Here is a 21,829-nt window from a genome sequence, read left to right on the forward strand (position 1 = left end):
ACTTGAGCCACATTCTCATTTTGCTCCTACCATCTGGAAAAGGGTACAGAAGACTGAAAACTGTGACCATGAGATTCAAGAATAGCTTCTACCCAACAACCGTCAGGCTCTTGAACGCCACACATTAACCAGAAGTATGAACTTCTATGGAGTATGTCTTTGTTGCACTATGGACCATTTATTTTTAGCATAAATATTATGTTTATTAATTTATCATTTGTTTTGGTTATTATATTTGTGTGTTGTATTTATGGGCTTTTTAAACTACAGCAAGTGTTCTGTTTTCCGGCAATGACAATTAAACACTCTTGACTATCTTGATAGAGAGGTATACAAAATTTAAAAAAGGACATGGATAGGGTATATATTAGGAAGGTTCACCACAGAGCAGAAAAGCACAGAGCAGGGCTTCGGGGCTGAGGCGGCGGCGACCTGAATTCGGGGCTCGGCCGCGGGCTACTTTACAACATCGTCGGGAGCTCGCAGGTCACAGGTTGGTGACCTGTTTTTCCGGAACTCCCGCAACTACAGCTGCGTCCGCTGGACTGGAGGGCGGCAGCTTCGACCACCCCGGGCCACGGAGCTTGAACCGGCCCGTTCGCGGAGCTCGGTTGAGCCGCGGGACTTACTCATCATCCGGCGGGGTCACAACAATGGAAGCCTGGATCGTCACAGCGCAGAGGGAGAACAAGGAGGGAAGAGACAGAGACCTTAAGACTTTTGCCTCCATCACAGTGAGGAGGTGCCTGGTGAACTCACTGTGGTGGATGTTAATCTGTGTTTATTGTATGTTTTGTTATTTATTATTACATGTATGACTGCAGGCAACGAAATTTTGTTCAGACCGAAAGGTCTGAATGACAATAAAGGAATCCAATCCAATCCAATCCAAAAAACTAGAGGACCTAGGTTTGGGAATTGGGGGAAGAGCTTCTGAGAGGTCTAAGGAAGAACTTTTTTTCACCTGGAGGATGGTTATAATCTGAGGTACACTGCTGGAGGCAGTAATGGAGAAACATACTCTTCGTAAACTGTGGTTTCCTCCCATATTCGAAAGACGTACAGGTTTGTAGGTTAATTGGCTGCGGTAAAACATTTTCATTGTCCCTAATGTGTAGGATAGGGCTAGTGTACAGGGATCCTGGTTGGCGAGGACTCGGTAGGCTAAAGGGCATGTTTCTGCACTCCATCTCTAAACTAAACTAAACTAAACTAAACTAAACCAAATTCCGAATGGGGTCTCCCGTCTGCCATCTTGGGTACACAAAATAGATCCCACTGTACCATTGTGAAGAACAGCAAGGGAATTCTCCTCAATACTCGCCAATCCTTCCGTCATCAGTATCCAGTCGTATTATTCGGTCATTTGTTTAATTAGTGTTTGGATAATGTTGCTACGGGTAACTGGGCTGCTAGTTTACCCATATTTCAGCAATAGCCGTGCCTCAACAGTTGGCTGTCAAGCACTTTGGGACATTCTGAGATTATGAATGGGGAGATATATAATACAAGTCTTTCTTTAACATTGCAAACTGACCTCAGGCTAATTGGCAGCAGAGTCCAGCAGTGATGTACAGAGTCCTGCTCTTTCAATACTAGATATTGTTCAAAATACTGGTTTGGGGATGTGGGTGTTGAAAGCAAGGTCTTTGTATATTCCTCATCTTAATTGCCCTTGAGAAGGATGAGACCCTTCCCCCTTGAACCATTGCTGGCTTCCCACGTTGCTATTAGTTCCAGGGTTCCAGGATTTTGACCCAGCAAAGATGAAGGAACAATGAGCCACGTCAAAGTCAGGATGTCGGTGAAAATTAGGGGGTGGTTGAACTCCTGAGTGGGAATGGTCACATGGTTGTGGAGGGCATCATTTTAATAGCCGTCCAGGTTCGAATATGTAGTCAATGAAGGTCAAAGTTCTCTGAATTCCCACATCGGGGAAAGCCATGCAGGTCTTCCAAGGTGAACAAGCCATCCATCAGACCTTGTTGTCAGACAGAGTCTGAAGAACTGACGAAGGCCTCGACCTGAAACATCAGCCATTCGTTCTCCCTTAAAATCAGAGATGCTGCCTGTACCGCTGCGTTGCTCCAACATTTTGTGTCTATATTCGGTCTAAACTAGCAACCTTCCGTTCCTTCCTAGACATTGTTCATTGCCAGCTTCTCTCCAGATTGTAATGGAGAACAGGAATAAGCTATTCAGCCATTCACTCTTTTCCATTCAGCCATGAATGAATTCTCTTGACTCTATATCACTGTACCTCAACTGGTACATGTGACAATCACCTGACCTTGACCTTGAAACCGTATAGAAACATAAAAACATAGAAAATAGGTGCAGAAGTAGGCCATTCAGCCCTTCGAGCCTGCACTGCCATTCAATATGAATCGTATTCATGGCTGATCATCCAATTCAGTATCCTGTACCTGCCTTCTCTCCATACGCCCTAATCCCTTTAGCCACAAGGGCCACATCTAACTCCCTCTTAAATATAGCCAATGAACTGGCCTCAACTACTTTCTGTGGCAGAGAATTCCACACAGATTCACCACTCACTGTGTGGGAAAACATGTTTTTCTCATCTCGGTCCTAAAAGACTTCCCCCTTATCCTTAAACTGTGACCCCTTGTTCTGAACTTCCCCAACATCGGGAACAATCTTCCTGCATCTAGCCTGTCCAACCCCTTAAGAATTTTGTAAGTTTCTATAAGATCCCCCCTCAATCTTCTAAATTCTAGCGAGTACAAGCTGCGTCTATCCAGTCTTTCTTCATATGAAAGTCCTGCCATCCCAGGAATCAGTCTGGTGAACCTTCTCTGTACTCCCTCTATGGCAAGAATGTCTTTCCTCAGATTAGGAGACCAAAGCTGAACGCAATACTCCAGGTGTGGTCTCACCAAGGCCCTGTACAACTGCAGTAGAACCTCCCTGCTCCTATACTCAAATCCTTATGCTATGAATGATACATACCATTCACTTTCTTCACTGCCTGCTGCACCTTCATGCCTACTTTCAATGACTGGTGTACCATGACACCCAGGTCATTTTGTCAACAAAATAGAGAGAGTACAGAGGAGATTTACTAGAATGTTGCCTGGGTTTCAGCAACTAAGTTACAGAGAAAGGTTGAACAAGTTAGGGCTTTATTCTTTGGAGCGCAGAAGGTTAAGGGGGGACTTGATAGAGGTTTTTAAAATGATGAGAGGGATAGACAGAGTTGACATGGAAAAGCTTTTCCCACTGAGAGTAGGGAAGATTCAAACAAGGGGGCATGACATGAGAATTAAGGGACTGAAGTTTAGGGGTAACATGAGGGGGAACTTCTTTACTCAGAGAGTGGTAGCTGTGTGGAATGAGCTTCCATTGAAGGTGGTGGAGGCAGGTTCGTTTTTATCATTTAAAAATAAATTGGATAGTTATATGGATGGGAAGGGAATGGAGGGTTATGGTCTGAGCGCAGGTATATGGGACTAGGGGAGATTATGTGTTTGGCACGGACTAGAAGGGTCGAGATGGCCTGTTTCCGTGCTGTAATTGTTATATGGTTATTATATGGTTGTTGCATCTCCCCTTTTCCTAATCGGCCACCATTCAGATAATAGTCTACTTTCCTGTTCTTGACAACAAAGTGCATAACCTCACATTTATCCACATTATACTGCATCTGCCATGCATTTGCCCACTCACCCAACCTATCCAAGTCACCTTGCAGACTCCTAGCATCCTCCTCACAGCTAACACTGCCCCCCAGCTTCGTGTCATCTGCAAACTTGGAGATGTTGCATTCAATTCCCTCGCCCAAATCATTAATATATATTGTAAATAATTGGGGTCCCAGAAGTGAGCCTTGCGGTATCCCACCAGTCACTGCCTGGCATTCTGAAAAGGACCCATTTACGCCTACTCTTTGCTTCCTGTATTCCAGCCAGTTCTCTATCCACATCAATACTGAACCCCCAATACCGTGTGCTTTAAGTTTGCCAAACTGGGATGAACAATTGCTGTAGTTCTTTAATTGCTTTAAATGCTTTCCAATGCATATCCACCGTCAACCCTTTAAGAATCAATTGCCAGTCTATCTTGGCCAATTCACTTCTCATACCCTCAAAGTTACCTTTCTTTAAGTTCAGAACCCTTGTTTCTGAATTAACTATGTCACTCTCCATCCTAATGAAGAACTCAACCATATATGGTCACTCTTGCCCAAGGGGCCACTCACAACAAGACTGCTAACAAACCCTTCCTCATTATTCAATACACAGTCTAGAATAGCCTGCTCTCTCGTTGGTTCCTCTACATGTTGGTTTAGAAGACTATCCCGCATACATTCCAAGAAATCCTCTTCCTCAGCCAATTTGATTCACCCAATCTATATGTAGTTTGAAGTCACCCATTATAATTGTTTTACCTTTGTTGCACACATTTCTAATTTCATGTTTGATGCCATCCCCAACTCCACTACTGCTGTTAGGTGGCCTATATGTTGTCAATCCCCTTGCCAAACGGACACAAGTGGTAAAGATGCTGGAATCCTGAGCAAAAATACAAACTCCTGGAGGAACTCAGCAGGTCAGGCAGCATTTGCAGAGGGAAGTGGACAGATGAAGCTTCGAGTCACGACTCTTCTTCAGCCTGACGAATACTCCCTTTCCCCAAGAGCATCCCATGCCAAGGTGTCCCACCCCACAACTCCAACGGCCCCACCAGCTTTTTGTGGTCCAGATTTCCACTGCCCCGCAGGATGCTCTTCCTGACATCATACCTATACCATCCCACTGTAATTTTAAGGCTATTCACCTTCATTCAGCCACCGAGCTAGGGGAAGACGTCTCTTCTCGCCATGAATCAATTACTCAGTGGGATGCTGATCCAGTTTTTTCAAACTCTCCTCACAATTTTTGCTCTGTTCGCTTCATCCTCACTGACAACTTTCATTTGAGTAGCACCTTTAATATGAATAAAATGCCCTCTACCCCTCCCCAGCATTTCACTGCACTTGGGAGTAGCAGAGTGACGCAGTAGTAGAGCTGCAATCTCACACCTCCAGTGATTCGAACCTGATCTTGGGCACTGACTGTGTGGAGTGTGCACATTCTTCCAGTGATCCCAGGTGTTCCAGTTTCTTCCCACATGCGAAGGACATGCAGGCTACTAGGTTAATTGCCCATGCTAAATTGACCCTGGTGTGTAGGTGAGTGGTTCGATCTGGAGTGGGTTGATGAGAATGCGACAGGGTAATAAAAAAAATGGCATCAGTGCAGGAGTAGTGCAAATGTGTCATTGATTGTCAGTGTGGATTCAGTGAGTCAATAAGCCTGCTTCTGAGAGGTAAGGCCCCATGAGAGTTTTTACACTGATCTATACAGGAGGGTGTTAAGTTTCCCAAAGCTTAGTCAAAGAGAAGGGCTTAAACGAGTGTCTTAGTGGGGGAGAGAGACATAGAGGTAGAGCAATGTATGAAGGAAATTCCAGAGCCCAGGACCCAGAAGAGCAAGCAGAGCTACCTTAAGCAGATCTCAGATGTACAGCTAACATAAAATGGAAAAGACACAAAAATCTGGGAGAAATTGAATTTTAATGGACTTTTTCTTGCACCCTTTATCCTGTATCTGTACACTGTGACCAGCTTGATGGGGGGAGTCTTAATCAGGTGGAGTCTTTTCGCTGACTGGATAGCACACAACAAAAAGCTTTTCATTATACCTCAATATGTGTGACATTAATAAACTAACCTAAAATGAGCTCTTGGGAGAGATTACAAAGGAGAGAGACACAGCGAATGTGTGTGACTCTCAAGAGAGCTGGGGAGTAAATAATTTGCAGAGGGGAGATGAATGCTCGGAAAGAAATCTTCTTCACATCCCAGAGCCAGATCAGGACACAGAACCAAGAGTTTCTGCATCTCCTCTCACTTCCTTAATCTCTTACCTACAAAACAAAGTGCAGCACGAATGCATTGTGAAAAACCAACTCACTGGATACTTCAAGCAGAACAAAAACCATTACCTCCACATACGGAAGACAGCAAGAATGTGAACTTGTAGAAACAAGGAACTGCAAATGCTGGTTTGCAAAAAACGCACAAAATGCTTAAGTAAGGCCAAGGTGCATCTTTAGAAAACATTGATTGGTGATGATTCAAGTCGGGACCCTACTTCAGACTACAATTCTGTATTTTGACTAACTAGCATTTGCAGTTCCATATTTCTAAGTTTTGACTGATGACTAACTGGAACCTGTGGTTCCTGGTTTCTACATTGTGACTAACTACCACTTGCAGTTCCTTGTTTCTATCTTTTGACTGTTCAGCATCTGCAATTCCTTGCTTCTTCATTTTAACTTAAGTCTGCAGATGGCTCCAAACTGAAACATCACCTATCCATGTTCTCCAGGGAAACTGCCTGACCCTCTGAGCTACTCCAACAATTTGTATCTTTGTTTGTAAACCAATATCTCCAGTTCCTTGATTCTACATTTTGACAGCTCCACTGAGAAATCTCCTCATGGTATGCTAACGTTGAAGAAGTTTTCCTTTGAGACCCTCTATCACTGCTTCCCCCTCTGTGATTCCTGTTTAGAGGGATACGAGTCAAAAGCAGGCAAATGGGACTAGCGTTGGCAGCTATGAACGCTAATCTTTGAGGCTGAAGAAGGCTCCCAACCCGGAATGTCACATCCATTTTCTCCAGAGATGTTGCCTGGCTCGCTGAGTTATTCCGGCACTGTGTCTAAGAATGTGAACTTGTTGAATTCAAATCCAGAAGTGAATAAACTACCTAGGAATTGAGGAACATTAGGAACAAACTGAGGGATATCAGGTAACCTCTGCAGAATAAACATGGACAAACTCCACAGCTTGTTTCAATGCTGCAGGATTCATCCATCCATCCCTGCTGTAGTTCCACCTAACATTTCTCATTAAATTCAGTCGGTAGTTGAATTTAAGCCTTCTGCACATAGTGCTTGTGTATATATATTTTGTTTGTGGTTTCTATGACACCTGGTCAGAATAAAATCCCTTCCACCCTCCCCAGAATTTAACTGGAGACAGGGACAATAACAATATTTAGAAGATATTTTGACAGGTATAGATAGGAAAATCGAAGGATATGGTCAAATGCTAGCAAACAGGACTAGTATAGATGGCCATGGACAAGTCAAGCTGAAGAGCCTGTTACCATGCTGTACAACCCAATGACTCTAATGGCATACTTTAAAATATTTTCACTGTTGCAAGGTATGAATAGAAATTGCAATTAGCGGTGAACAATCTCTCCAGAAAGCACACATATCACAATCAGGAAACATTTCTCAGCGATGTTAGTTGTAGGTCTATTGGGAAGGATACCAACTCACCAGTTCTTCCAAATAATACACTGGGATATTTTATCCCCCGTCATAGACCAGGCATTACTGATGATATGTTAATTATCGTCAAATGTACTGAGATGCAGTGAAAAGCTTTGTATGTGTGCTATCCAGGCAAATGATTCGATAGGAGTAGAATCATGCGGTACACAAGTAGAACGTGTAGTACAAAGAGAAAAAAATACCTGTGAGCAGAATATAGTGTTATAGCATTACAGTTACAGAGAAAGTGCAAATTCAATTCAATTCAATTCAATATTTATTCCATGTCATTTGAACCTCAGTGAGGCTCAAACGTAACTCCGTTTCTACAGCCATACAAACAAAACAATTCCTACAAGACACACAAACAATTCAATTCACACAATCATCCATCACAGTGAATCTCCTCCTCACTGTGATGGAAGGCAAAATCTTTTCTCTCCCCTGCACCATTTTTTCTCCCGATGTTGAAGCCCCAGGGTAAGTCCCACGGCCATTTAAGGCCGCGCCATGTACGGCCCCGCTCCAGGTCTAAAAGTCACAAAGTTAGAGCCCCCGGTGGGCGTTGGAATGTCCCATGGCCATTAAAACCACACCGGGCGATGTACGGCCCCGCTCTGGGTCGTTCCTACCTCGCGACACGGGGGGAGAAGTTGCATTGTGGGAGCTCCGAAAATCAGTCTCCCACCCTGACCTGCGAGCTCCCGATGTCACAGTCCAGCGGCCTGCAGCTGGAGCCTAAAAGCCCCGGTGTCGAGTCGCAGCAACGAGCCACCACCGCTCCCCATGCTCCGAGGCCGGCCAGTCCCACGATGGCAAGTCCGCAGCTCCGCAGGCTCCGCGACTGGAGCCCCCAGGTCATTCCGGTTGGTGGCCGCTCCACGGTGCTAGGCCCCAACGACAGGTAAAAGGTTGGGTCTCCCATGCAGGGAAGAGATTTTTAAAGTTTCTCCCTCCCCCTCGCCCCCCACATATACACAGTTAAAAACAGTATTAAAAAAAAACACGAACAACTACATTTAACTAGACAAAAATTTAAAAAATACGATATGAGGATGTTGCCAAGACTAGAGGGTGTAAGCTTTAGGGAGAGGTTGAGTAGTCTCAGTCTCTATTCCATGGAGCGAAGGAGGATGAGGGGAGAGTTTATAGAGGTATACAAAATCATAAGAGGAATAAATCGGGTAGATGCACAGAGTCTTTTGCCCAGAGTAGGGGAATCGAGGACCAGAGGACATAGGGTCAAGTTGGAGGGGAAATTATTTAATAGGAATCCAAGTGGTAACTTTTTCATACCACGGGTGGTGGGCGTATGGAACAAGCTGCCAGAGGCGGTAGTTGAGGCTGGGACTATCCCATCGTTTAAGAAACAGTTAGACAGGTACATGGATAGGACAGGTTTGGAGGGATATGGACCAAGAGCATGTAAGTGGGAGTAATGTAGCTGGGACATTGTTGGCCGGTGTGGGCGAGTTGGGCCGAAGGGCCTGTTTCCATACTGTATCACTGTGACTAAGGAACTAAGGTGACGTTACAGGTCCAGAAGTCTGAAGAAGGGGCTGGACCTGAAATGTCACGTATTCCTTTTCTCTACGGATGCTGCCTGACCCGCTGAATTACTCCAGCATGTAGTGACTATCTTCCCTTGGTACAGTATTGGTGTGTAAGAAGGAACTACAGATGCTGGTTTACACCAAAGATAGAAACAAAATGCTGGATTAACTCAGTAGGTCAGGCAGCATCTCTGGATAAAGGGAATAGGTGACGTTTTGGGTGGAGACCCTTTTTCAGTTCAGTTTAGTTTATTGTCACGGGTACCGAGGTAGTGAAAAACTTTTGTTGCGTGCTAACCAGTCAGCGGAAAGACAATATACATGATTACAACCATGGTCACAGTGGCGCAGCGGTAGAGTTGCTGCCTTACAGCGAATGCAGCGCAGGAGTCCCGGGTTCGATCCTGACTACGGGTGTTGTTTATAAAAACGGAGTTTGTACGTTCTCCCCGTGACCTGCGTTCTCCGAGATCTTCCGTTTCTTCGCACACTTCAAAGACCTACAGGTTTGTAGGTTAATTGGCTTGGCAAATGTAAAAATTGTCCCTGGGGATAGTGTTAATGTGTGGGGACCAGCGATTCCGCGCTGTATCTCTAAACTAAACTACAAGCGAGCCGTCCAGTGTATCAGATGTGTTATATCTACAAAAACATAACCCATACCAAACATATGCACACAGATAGCTACGCGAGGAAGGAGAGTGAGTCCCAGATGCTCGGACAGAGAATGGAATTGGCTGGAATGGCGCTTCCCTTACTTGCACATGCAGCCTTGCACACTAAGACTGAGATTCAAACGCTTTCCTACTCATTTTAAAGATTCCATCTGGCCCTCGCCCGTTCACAACAAAAGGGCTTATGATCTCACTGTCGAGAGGAACAATTTCTACAGGAGCCAAGAAGAAATCGGACCAATGTAGTCGTGCCAGCACTGAATGCGAGTATAATTTAAACCAGAGCGCTCGGAAAGCCTCCCCAGAGACTGCGTGTCGCAGGTACTCGAAGTACAACTGAACCCAACGTTAAAATATTATCCAACAACTCTGAGACCTTACACCGCAGCGACTTGGAGTGGTGTGGGGTGTGATTGATTAACTGAGGGAACCCATTCCTCTGTAATACATTAGTCACGATGCGATGACTCAGAAATCGTTTGTAAGTTTGCAGCGATTCTCTGCAAGTTGCAACCGGGATAACGAATAGAGAGACACACCCGGACACTTGTTTGCAAGTGTCAGTTTCCAGAGTCTATTAGATCCAGACTTGCACCAGGATCCACAAACCGTGCCTGCACAGAGCCTGGTGTTTCCACTTCAACTAATCTTCGGGCAAAAGTTTGATCCAAAAATCCTCGTTAAACCATAACCCTCTCTTCCCCGTCCCGTTCACACCGCGGACATGTTGAACGCGTGAGGTTCAATGAGTTCTGGGTGAACTTTCCAACCGACCAACAGCCGATTTCAACTCCGCTGTAGCGGTGTCGAAAGACGGGGGGTGTGGGGGTATCTCGCCTCTTCCATCACCAGCTACATGGATTGAAGTATGAACGAAGGAATAGGAGCGACCGAGGGGGGTGAACAAACCCCAGTAAATAAAGCACATCTGTGCATCTGTGGAATTTTCTGCCACAGAAGGCAGTGGAGGCCAATTCACTGGATGTTTTCAAGAGGGAGTTCGATTTAGCTCTTAGGGTTAAGGGTTCAAGGGATATGGAGGGGAAAGCAGGAACGGAGTACTGATTTTAAATGATCAGCCATGATCATATTGAATGGTGGTGCTGGCTCGAAGGGCCGAATGGCCTACTCTTGCACCTAGTTTTCTATGTTGCGCAAAAAAACCTTCCAAGTCAACATAAAACGAACAAAAGAATTAAAGAGCATCACAAGCCTCAACGCTTGCTATGGATTTCATTCCTATCGTTTAATTTAAAAACAAAGTAAAACAAACTGCTGGAAGTACACAGCGGGTCAGACAGTATCCGTGGATCCTGGTGCAAGTCTGGATCTAATAGACCGACCACCCTGGATGCTGATCGACCCGCTGAGTACCTCCCAAAGTTAAGCGGGTTTTGTTCTGCTCCAGATTCCAGCACCTTGAAGTAGTCAGTCTTGAGTCAAGAAAGGTCAAGAGCGTTTTATTGTCATTTGTCCCAGATAGAATAACGAGAACCTTACTTGCAGCAGCACAGCAGAGTATGCAAACACAATTCACCGTAAACAATATAATAAACGGGAAAAAATAAAGTTCACCGTGTGTATATGGTCGTGTCTTCAAGTTGAAGAACACCCGTTTAACAATAGTTTAATTGTAACTAGATGTGGAGTATTAAATGTAAACCCACGACGAATGCCATCATCAATATGCTGTTGTTAACCCCGAGTCTCTTACCTGGGTCTATATGAAATTCTCGGAGCTGGGGAGATTCTTGAACGGCATTCTACGGATTAGTTTCACCCCTCGTTGAGCGCTGGCTTCCGCGCTCTGTGAGAGAGAGCGGAGAGAGTCACATCACACCCTGATGACACCAGATCCAACGCAATGTTCCCGCATACAGAAACTAACTTTTTTTTTTAAAGAGACGGGGGGGGGGGGGGGGGGAGGAAGGACATGAAGCCCAATGAAACTCACTGCCTCGTTGTCCTTGTTCACGGGTGGAGTAAACACGCCGTGAGCTGTTGGGCCAGTTCGCCGGGGAGAGGCGATTCGAGCGTGCGCGCACAGACGGAAACCTTCTCGGTTTTGCCAGCGGCGAGTTCGCAGCCCACGCCGGCCAGTGTCCAAATTCTGATCAACACTAATTGCCCAGCCTCTCCCTTCTGAACGCGGGAGGGGTCTCTTCCTCCGATAGGTACGCGGGGCTAGAGCAGAATGGGACGTTTCAGACTCCAGCTCTCCCACCCCTTCGACCACCCCCAACTCAGCCCCTCTCGATTACAACATCGACAAAGCAGCCTTTTCTCCCACCTTCGCTGGCTTTTGGGTTGCGACAGCGATGCTCCGCGATTTTCTTTCCCCACCACAATCACTGTTGTTCCCTGCTGCGATTCACATCAGCTCCGCGATCACGGTCCTCCCAAGTTCACTTCTACCCTTGGAGCTTGCGGTGTGCAAATGACCCACGGTGATTTTGCACTGACGCTTAATGAAGCCACCGCCACCTCCCTTCCCTTCTAACTCACTGGGCGTTCCAACCACACATATTGCCTGCCCCAATGCATTTTCCTTACAGATTTCCAGTACCTATAGCGTCTCCCCGTAAGGGGTCCCTCCCCTCTATACCGTCCCTCCGCGAAAGGTCCGAATTTTTAAGGTAGACACAAAATGCTGGCGTAATTCATCGGGACGCAGCTTCTCTGGAGAGAAGGAATGGGTGACGTTTCAGGTCGAGACCCTTCTTCAGACTACGGAATATTAACTCGGGTTCTCTCTCCACGCGTGGTGCATGACCTGCTGAGCATTTCTTCCCCCGTCTTCCCCACTACCACGAACGTCTCAGAGAAAATCTCACGTTTCCAGATTTGCTCTCGAAAGTTGAGTTGGCCGAATGTGTGATCACATGAGACAATAAAATATAGGATCTCGACCACAAGTAACTGCAGATGGTAGAATCTTGGGTAGAACACGAAGTCCTGTAGTAACTCAGCGGGTCAGCAGCATCCCAATCTTGAGTATTGGATCATCTTTAATAAAATCAAATCAGGAAATTTGGACAAATCAAAATAGGACGTACATGGTAAATGGTAGGGAATTGAAGAATACAGTTGAACAGAGGGATCTGGGTATAACCGTGCATAGTTCCTTGAAGGTGGAATCTCATATAGATAGGGTGGTAAAGAAAGTTTTTGGTATGCTAGCCTTTATAAATCAGAGCATTGAGTATAGAAGCTGGGATGTAATGTTAAAATTGTACAAGGCATTGGTGAGACCAAATCTGGAGTATGGTGTACAATTTTGGTCACCCAATTATAGGAAGGATGTCAACAAAATAGAGAGAGTACAGAGGAGATTTACTAGAATGTTGCCTGGGTTTCAACAACTAAGTTACAGAGATAGGTTGAATAAGTTAGGTCTTTATTCTCTGGAGCGCAGAAGGTTGAGGGGGGACTTGATAGAGGTCTTTAAAATGATGAGAGGGATAGACAGAGTTGATGTGGACAAGCTTTTCCCTTTGAGAATAGGGAGGATTCAAACAAGAGGACATGACTTCAGAATTAAGGGACAGAAGTTTAGGGGTAATATGAGGGGGAACTTCTTTACTCAGAGAGTGGTAGCGGTGTGGAATGAGATTCCAGTGGAAATGGTGGAGGCAGGTTCATTGGTATCATTTAAAAATAAATTGGATAGGCATATGGATGAGAAGGGAATGGAGGGTTATGGTATGAGTGCAGGCAGGTGGGACTAAGGGGAAAAAAATGTGTTCGGCACGGACTTGTAGGGCCAAGATGGCCTGTTTCCGTGCTGTAATTGTTATATGTTATATGTTATATAAATTCGGGAGTAGGGTAAACTCAGGGATGATGCCAATCTGGAACTGGGGTCCAGATGGGAAGGTTAGAGTTGTTGAGTTACACAGCACGGAAACAGGCCCTTCGGCTCACCTTGTGCATACTGACCAAGTTGGCATTCAGGGCTAGTCCTATTTGCCCGCATCTGGCACATAACCCCATGAGCCCTTCCTATCCATATTTCTGTACAAATGACTTTCAACAGTATCTGTTTTTGTAGCTTCCTCTGGCAGCTCATTCCAGATACAGAGTTACCTTCTGAGTGAACACAGTTACTCCTGAGGTCCTCTTACTTATCTCCTCTCTCTCATTGTATTAACGGCTACATCTTTGGCAAATTAGGCAAGCATATTAAGGATATGAGGAGATCAAAATATTTTGAAGAAATGGGACAAAGGGTTAGAATGGTTTGTGATTATAAATGGTGTTGGGCAAAAGATGCAGCATGGAACAGCAAATGTACCCATGACACATGAGATTGGGGCCCCATTACATGTCTCTTTGCACCAAATAGTCAACTGACAGTAATTTAATGGAAAGGGAGTTTTCTAAGTCTCCTGGCTAACATTCCTTGTTTTGCTCATCTCCCTGCACCTCGGATATTCCAGCCCATGTACAGACTCCAATATCTGTCTATAAACCATATACAAAAATATCTATGTAAACCAGAAAATATTGGAAGCACTCAGTAGGTCAGGCAGCATTTGTGGAAAGAGAAACAGAATCAATGTTTCAGGTCCAAGACTGACATAGAGAGTGGATGACACAGTGGTGTAGTGGTTAATGCTGCTGCTCCCAGCTGCAGTGTCGCACCTTCATTTCTGGCCTCGGGCGCTGGATGTGTGTAGGTCACATGTTCTTCCTATGACTGTGTAGTTTTCTTCCAGGTACTCCAGCTTCCTACCATATTCCAAAGACTTAATGGTTGGTTGGTTACAAAAGATAGACACAAAATGCTGGAGTAACTCAGTGGGTCAGGGAGCATCTCTGGACAAAAAGGATGGGTGGCGTTTCAGATCAGGACCCTAGTAATGTCTGACGAAGGTGCCCGATCCTAAACATCACCCATCCTTTTTCTCCAGCGATGCTGCCTGACCCACTGAGTTACTCCAGCACTTTGTGCATTCTTCAGTATATCGGCAGTTCCAGTCTACACATGGCTGGTTGGTTAACTGACGACCATTAACTAAATTACCTCTGGTGTGAAGATTGAATAGAACATTTAAAGCTACAATCAGCATCTTTAATCAATTAAATTTATGGTTCCTTCATACCCACCAAAACCTTTCTAAACAAAAATAGCAGAGTAGATAAGAACATAAAAACATTCAGATTCAGATTCAGATTCAGATTCAATTTTAATTGTCATTGTCAGTGTACAGTACAGAGACAACGAAATGCATTCAAATGCATTCAAATTCGAAATGCATTCAAAAACCAGAGCACGAATAGGCCACTCAGTCCCTCAAGCCTGCCTGTCCATTCACTGTGACCATGTCTAATCTGCCTCAGGCCTCAACTCTTCTTCTGTGCCAGTTCCTCATAGCTATCAATTCCTCGATATTTCAAAAATGTTCCTGCCTCCTCTTTAAATACTTCCACAGATCCAACCTCCACAAGCCACTGGGATAGTGAAATTCAGAGATTTACCAGCCACTGCGAGATGATACTACTACATCGCTGAGCTCCCGATTGCTCCCGAAGTCTAGTAACTATGTCTTCACATTCAAAATACTCCCACATGTGGAAATATCTCAACATCTCCCCTGATATACCCCCATAGAATTACAAGATCACTGCTTAATCTTTCTCTCATCACCTCACACCCCCCTAATCACCTTTTTCCTCTGTCATGCACCCATCTCCCATCCACAAATCTCCAAATTCCCTTTTATCTCCCTCCCTTTCCCCTACCTCTGAATCCCACCCACATCCCTCCCTCTAGCTCTCCATTTCACTCCTCCTCTTCTCTCTTTACCTGAAACCCTATTGTTTACTTTACAGATAGTGAACAGAGGGATATGTGTCACATCAGGCAAAGATTAGTTTAACTTGGCATCATGTTTGATACGGATATTGTAGGCTAAAGGGCCTGTTCATGTGCTGTACTGTTCCATGTTATTGTTCTATGAGGGTGAAGCAGGAAGTTGATTCTCCATTGCCTGTGTTCCTGCTTACTCATCCCTCAGCCAGGCCCTGAAAAGCAAGTTTATCCATTCCAAGGAACCAAACCATTGGTGTCCATCTCCGTTTCACTAGTTGACTTAACATTTTTATTGAACAGGAAATTGGGCAACAGTATAGAGCTAATACCGAGCACCACTCCCAAGGAATATTGATTACAGACTCTAGACCCACAAGGAGGAACTTTCCATTCATAATAGTCATGACCAGATAATACTTCAGACCCACACCAGCCTAACCTGTGGTTTCGGGAAGCTGTTTATTTAGTGAGCAACTAAGTGCAGAATCAGCCCAATGGTCCTGAACTTCGAGGCAACACAGTAGAGCAGCTGGTGGAGCTGTTGGCTCACAGCTCCAGAGACTCAGGTTCGATCCTGACCTCTGGCACAGTTGGCATGGATTTTGCATGCGTTCCCTAAGACCAGGATTCATCAGGGTGATCCAGTTTCCTCCTGCGTCCCAAAGCCGTACGGATTGATGCATCAATTTAGACAATTTGGCAAAATCTGGGGCGGTTGATGGAAATGTGGAGAGAATAAAGTGGGATTAGTGTTGAACTGGTGTAAGTGGAGTTTGATATGCAGCACGGTGGGATTAAAGGAATACTTCTGTGCTGTGTGACTAGAAGCAGCAAGAAGAACTGCAAAAGTGGTGGTGGAAACTAGTGTTAAGTGGGCTAAGGATCTGGGGATGGGAGATCACAGCAAGGTCATGAAATTAGCAGAGGAGTGGCTGTAGCCAGAAGCTGGCATGTAGGTAGTGTTGTAAACCATTGGTCGGCATGGATGAATGATTCTATGACAGAAAATTGCCATTAACCTGCTTGAGGCGACAGTCATTGATTTTTGTGCTGCTTAGTCATAGAAATGTCATTGTAGGAACATTCCAAGGGTCCAGCCGCCCTAGTTCCAATGAACTCTCCAGAGAATAGATAAATGTTATTACGTACAGCTTGCTGCTTACTTCTTAGCTTATCTCTAGATGCTTCTGAGCCAATGAAGTGACGATCATTAAGAGAGGTTGTCCAGTTATGGAAAGCAAGGTCCTAGTAAATGATACAAGCAAGGAACTGCAGATGCTGGTTTACAAAAAGTACGCACTCTGTGCTACATTGGCACTCCAGCACTTTGCATCTCTTTCTGGTAAATGATCTGCTTTAATGCCATTGATTTATAGTTAGTATTGGCCAAGTCAATGGAAGGAAAATACTGCTCTTAGAACACTGCTGGGGGATCCACTGCCCCTTGTATAGGTATTGATTTAATACTGAGATACAGATGCTATCCAGTCAAATCATACTATACATGAGGGCAATCAGGCCATACACAAGTATAACAAGTAATAAAGATGTAAAATAGTGCAACTATTCGAGTGCATCATAATGGATGCACCTCCTCGGTTTACTGGAAAGGGTGATACCAGAGCACCACCACATAATGTGGCACTTACTCACCTTGTACTTCTGACCTAGATCATTAAACTAAATTCCAGGCCAATATATGAAAGTACAGACTTCTACTTCAGAAAGCAAGGAGTTACTAACTGAGTCACACTGACTCGGTAATGGAAAGTGAGTACCTTGATCATATGCATAAGTACACGTTTTGTAGATGCAATGCATGATTTGGCAAATCTAATCACAGGTCAGGCAGAAATCCACATGGATGTGTTTAAATTACACCTGAAGATTGAACACGCAGTCACCCATAAAATGCAAATTAAAAATACATTTCCTCCAACTTAGGTCCTTGCAGTTTTCACACAAAATGAACATAAACCCAGTTCTGTTTCAGAACTTGTTTCTTCCACACCTGATAAGCACATGATGCAGCACCTACTGTTGGAATCATAGTCATAGTCATAGTGTGGAAATGGCCCTTCAGCCCAACAAGCTCACACTGACCAACATGTCCCATCTATACTAGTCCCAACTGCCTGTATTTGGCCCATATCCCTCTAAATCTATCCTATCATGTACCTGTCTAAATGTTTTTTGAATGTTGCAATACAACCTGCCTCAACCACCTCCTCTGGCAGCTCATTCCATACATCCACCACCATTTGTGCGAAAAAGTTATCCCTCAGGTTTCTATCAAATCTTTCCCCCCTCACTTTAAACCTATGACCTCTGGTTCTCCATTCCCCTATTCTGGGCAAGGGACTCTGTACGTTTACCCAATACATTGTTCTCACCGTTTTGTGCAGCTCTATAAGATCACCCATCATCCTCCTGTGCTACTAGGAATAGAGTCCTCATCCTCTCTCTATAGCTCAAGCCCCCAAGTCCTGGCAATATCCTCGTAAATCTTCCCTGCACCCTTTCCAGTATGACAGCATCTTTCCTACCATATAACCATATAACCATATAACAATTACAGCACGGAAACAGGCCATCTCAACCCTTCTAGTCCGTGCCGAACACATAATCTCCCCTAGTCCCATATACCTGCGCTCAGACCATAACCCTCCATTCCCTTCCCATCCATATAACTATCCAATTTATTTTTAAATGATAAAAACGAACCTGCCTCCACCACCTTCACTGGAAGCTCATTCCACACAGCTACCACTCTCTGAGTAAAGAAGTTCCCCCTCATGTTACCCCTAAACTTCAGTCCCTTAATTCTCATGTCATGTCCCCTTGTTTGAATCTTCCCTACTCTCAGTGGGAAAAGCTTTTCCACGTCAACTCTGTCTATCCCTCTCATCATTTTAAAAACCTCTATCAAGTCCCCCCTTAACCTTCTGCGCTCCAAAGAATAAAGCCCTAACTTGTTCAACCTTTCTCTGTAACTTAGTTGCTGAAACCCAGGCAACATTCTAGTAAATCTCCTCTGTACTCTCTCTATTTTGTTGACATCCTTCCTATAATTAGGCGACCAAAATTGTACACCATACTCCAGAATTGGCCTCACCAATGCCTTGTACAATTTTAACATTACATCCCAACTTCTATACGACATGGTGCCCAGACAGAACACAATACTCTAAATGTATATACCATATGTATATACCAAATGTATATCTATATACCAACATGTATATACTGCAACATGAACTCCCAACTTCTACACTCATTGACAGGTATTATTACGGGAATTGACAGGTTCACTGTATCACAGTATTGTATTTTTGTGATACAATGTTTTTCACTGTATCACAATATTGTATTTTTAGTGCATCGGAATGTCCTCTAAGCACTGCGTAGGGCATTGTCAGATGGAGCCTGACATACCCCATGTGGAGTCATTTCATTAACTTGGCATTTCCAATGACTGTTATGAATTTTGACCGATACATCATGGAAAGTATCCGATCTAGATACATTGCAAGTTGGCATGGCAACTGCTCTGTCCAAGACCATATGAAATTACAGAGTTATGGATGTAGCCCAGATAATCACACCTTCGCCCATTCCCACTCTCATCCCCCTTCCTCCACCCATCTACACATTATGCTGCCTCGGGAAAGCAGCTAACATAATCAAGGACCACTCGTAACACTGGTCATTCCCTCTTCTGTCCTCTCCATTGGGCAGAGAATGCAGAAGCTTGAAAGTACATGCAACCAGATTCATGAACAGCTTCTTCCCCACTGTTGTGAAACTGTTGAACAGACCTCTCTTATGCTAAAGGTGTATCTTTGATCTACCAATGCACCTCTTAGAGGCCCTCGCACATTTTTAATCTGCACTTTCACTGTTGCAGTAGCACTATATTCAGCTCTGTTTATACTGTTTATTTTTTCTTTTGCACAACCTACTGCATTGAGGCATGGTATGACTTGCCTGTTTTGTACACAAAACAATGTTTTTCACTGTATCACAGTACACATGAACACAATAAACCAATATCAATACCAATAAATCAGATGATAAAAAGCTAAGTTAAAGAAATGATTTTGAAGGAGCAGAGAGAGCCAATTCCTGAGCTTAAGGCTTCAGCAGCTAAAGTCACAGCCAACATGGATAGGACAATGGAAATGGGGCATACCCTGGAAGCCAGAAATAAAGGAACACACAGATCACCAAGGGTTGCAGGTTTGAAAACATTACAGGCAAAGGCAAGGTCATGATCATGTGGAGATCTGAATACAAACATGAGAAAGATTTTGAACTGGAGAAGTGACTAAGCTAGAATTATTGTAAATCAGCAAGGACAGGGGTGGTGTGTGGGCAGGTCTTGCTGAGAGGTTAGGCATTCTGGTCTTTGTCTGCGTCAGTGCCAGCTATGAATCTGCCGTGGCAGCTTGGCATGGGTTTGGCAGAAGCTTTGTTTACAATGCAATTAGGTTTTCCTTCCAGATTACGCTACGCTAGAGAATTAGAGAGTGGAAACATGCCCCTTGGCCCAACATGCCCACACCAATCAATATGCCCCATCTACCCCAGTCCCACCTGCGCTTGGCACTTAACCCTCTAAATCTATCCTATCCATGTACCTGTCCAAATGTCTATTAAATGTTATGATAGTACCTGCCTTAACTACTTCTTCCAGCAGCTCGATCCATATACCCACCAACCTCTGTGTAAAAAAGTTATCTGTCAAGTTACGATTAAATCTTTTCCCCATCACCTTACACCTATGTCCTCTGGATCTCAATTCCTCTCCTCTGGGCAAAATACTCTGTGCATTTACCTGATCTATTCCTATCATGATTTTGTACACCTCTATAAGATCACTTATCATCCTCTTGCACTCCAAGGAATAGTCGCAGCCTGTTCAACCTCTCCTCATAGCTCAGGCCCTCGAGTCCTGGCAGCATCCTCGTTCCAGCTTGACAACATCTTTCCTATAACATGCTGACCAAAACTGAACACAATACTCTAAATGTAGCCTCACCAATGTCTTATAACTGCAACATGACTTCCCAACTTCTATGCTCAATGCTGCGGTTTTCTCCGGGTGCTCCCGTTTCCACCCACACTCCAAAGACGTACAGGTTTGTAGGCTAATTGGCTTGGTAAAATTGTAAATTGTCCCTAGTGTGTGTAGCATAGTGTTTGTGTATGGGAATGGCTGGTTGGCAAAGGGTCTGTTTTTGTGCTGTATCTCTAAACTAAACTAAACAAGGACTGAAGAAGGGTCTCGAACTAAAAATTCACCCATTCCTTCTCTCCGGAGATGCTGCCTGTCCCGCTGAGTTACTCCAGCTTTTTGTGTCTATCTTCAGTTTAAACCAGCATCTGCAGTTCCTTTTCACACGTTTCGTTTGCTCACTATCTGTGCAATGCGTATGTAACTCAGACAGAGCAAAGATTAAGGTCAGTGAATGACCAGAGGGTAGATGCAGTAAGCCCATTCTTCCTGCATAACCAGTAGTCCCTCTATGCAAATATGTGCAAATTTAACAAATTAGAGGATGACGTCCTTGTCATATTTCACATTTTAAAGTCAAAGATGTTGTTTTACAGAAATGCTGTGTAATATGGATCACAGCAATAGGATCACAGCAATAGCCCCTTCAGCCCACCTGGTCCATGCTGATCATCTCATACTCATTATCGATAATCCTATTTCACTTTCTCCGCAATCCTATCAACTCCCCCTCCAGACTCTACTCCTCGCCTACACACACGGTGCAATCTATAACAGCAATTAATCTACCAGAGCGGTAGATATATTTAAGGGGAAAGGGTAAATATCTAAAAGGAACTAGAGAGACACGTATTTTGTGGAAGCTGCAGTATGACAAAGGTTAAGATAGCTGTACAGCACAATGTGGAAACTGCAGTATGACAAAGATTAGAATAGCTGTACAGCACGTCAACCTTAATACATTCATTGACGCACATCACTGTTCCTGATTGGTATTCTTGGACGTATTCAATGTTTTGGGATGGGTATTCCATGACACACACTACAAAGTTCTTGATATTGAAAATTAAATACCGTGTAGGTTTACTTGTGTCATTGTTATTGTAATTGTATATTAATTTTTTGAGAACGTATGTATTGATGATAAGAAATTAGAAAGTGCGCACTATTTCAAGGGTTAAAATCTGCATAAAAAGTTGACGGTTCTGATTGGAATTTCAGAGTAGCTCAGTAACTGGGACTGTGCTGCTCTGCTTGTGCACAAGTAAATAAAGTGTGGCTGGAAAAATTAATGGATGTTGCAGAGTCCAGTTGATTGGCGACGACAATTTCATATAAAGGGTGGTGAGTTTAGACTTTAGAGATACCGTGCAGAAATAGGTTTTATGGCCCACCAAGTACGCGCCGACCAACGATCACC

The 21,829-nt window shown here is 44.3% G+C and overlaps 1 protein-coding gene across 17 annotated transcripts in view; it reads right to left on the reverse strand.

Annotated features, from left to right (window-relative positions):
• Positions 1-21,829, reverse strand: part of adgrg6 (adhesion G protein-coupled receptor G6) — a 165,760-nt gene that overhangs the window by 126,095 nt on the left and 17,836 nt on the right. For 3 of the 17 annotated variants that reach the window (XM_055639169.1, XM_055639167.1, XM_055639166.1), the window contains exons 1-2: positions 11,868-12,093; positions 11,292-11,384 (exon numbers count right to left, since the gene is read on the reverse strand). The exons of 2 other annotated variants lie outside the window; for them this stretch is intronic. The gene's annotated coding sequence lies outside the window, so the exon portion shown is untranslated. Of the gene's footprint in view, positions 1-11,291; positions 11,465-11,531; positions 11,779-11,867; positions 12,115-21,829 lie in introns of those variants that run through there. 12 more of the 17 variants (XM_055639164.1, XM_055639160.1, XM_055639159.1 and 9 more) reach the window with 8 other exon arrangements.

The sequence above is a fragment of the Leucoraja erinacea genome, chromosome 8 (genome assembly GCF_028641065.1).
Source record: "Leucoraja erinacea ecotype New England chromosome 8, Leri_hhj_1, whole genome shotgun sequence".
NCBI lineage: Eukaryota > Metazoa > Chordata > Chondrichthyes > Rajiformes > Rajidae > Leucoraja > Leucoraja erinaceus.